This window comes from Penaeus monodon, chromosome 20 (genome assembly GCF_015228065.2).
Source record: "Penaeus monodon isolate SGIC_2016 chromosome 20, NSTDA_Pmon_1, whole genome shotgun sequence".
Lineage (NCBI taxonomy): Eukaryota > Metazoa > Arthropoda > Malacostraca > Decapoda > Penaeidae > Penaeus > Penaeus monodon.
Window position 1 is genome coordinate 41002400 of NC_051405.1, and position 829 is coordinate 41003228.

At 30.5% G+C, this 829-nt stretch overlaps 1 protein-coding gene across 1 annotated transcript in view; it reads right to left on the minus strand.

Moving 5' to 3' along the window:
- Positions 1-309: 309 nt before the first annotated feature.
- LOC119585825 overlaps positions 310-829 on the minus strand; it is a gene marked incomplete in the record, with an annotated part of 115457 nt that continues 114937 nt past the window's right edge. The window contains 1 exon segment of the mRNA XM_037934550.1: positions 310-820.

Here is an 829-nt window from a genome sequence, read left to right on the forward strand (position 1 = left end):
TTAAAATATGAGAAGTTTTAATTCTTGAAGGTACTTCTTCATATATAGGATTCTTTGCCATTACTTGTAATTATTAGAATTAACATTTAGGCAATTATAACAGTAATAGCAATTCAAAGAACTGAGCATTTTTGCACTCAGTCTGCAAACCGGGTTTGAGTAGATAACAATTTTGTCTTATTTATGAATAGCATACATATAAGTGACTGATGTTATTTATCCCGAAATGGGGATATTTTATGTATTATGAGATGTAACGTCATGTACAATCTCTGAACTTTTGTGAAATTGTTAAGGGATGTCCTACGAGCTATGCATTTGACAAAAGCCTGCCTGTGTCTGTCAGTTCAGACATCTTTAAAGCTATTTCTTGAGACTCCAAAATCTGTTTGTCTCAGTAAATGATCTGCAACATATTTTACAAATAAGATAAGTTCATTTTGCCTCAATCATTCTCAGATGAGGTGTTGCCAAGTCTAAACTGCAATTTGATTCCATGTAAAGAATTTCTAACAAGGTTTAAAGGTGCAAAGGTGTATCCATAGTCTATATTAACAATGAAGAAATTGAAGAAATATCCTAGCCTCAAATCCTTGTACAATAAAAATTCATTTTACAAGGGGACATCAATTCATTGATACAATTATTACAAAGAAACTATATTTATTTGAACGCAGTCTTAATTACAATATCATTATATACAATTTTCAAAATGACTCATTTATTCTCATCACTTAGCTTTCAACTATAGACATACCAGTTCTACCACTAACCTATTTCACAGACATAGAAGCTAAATATATAACAGATGAAATATGCAAATGTATGA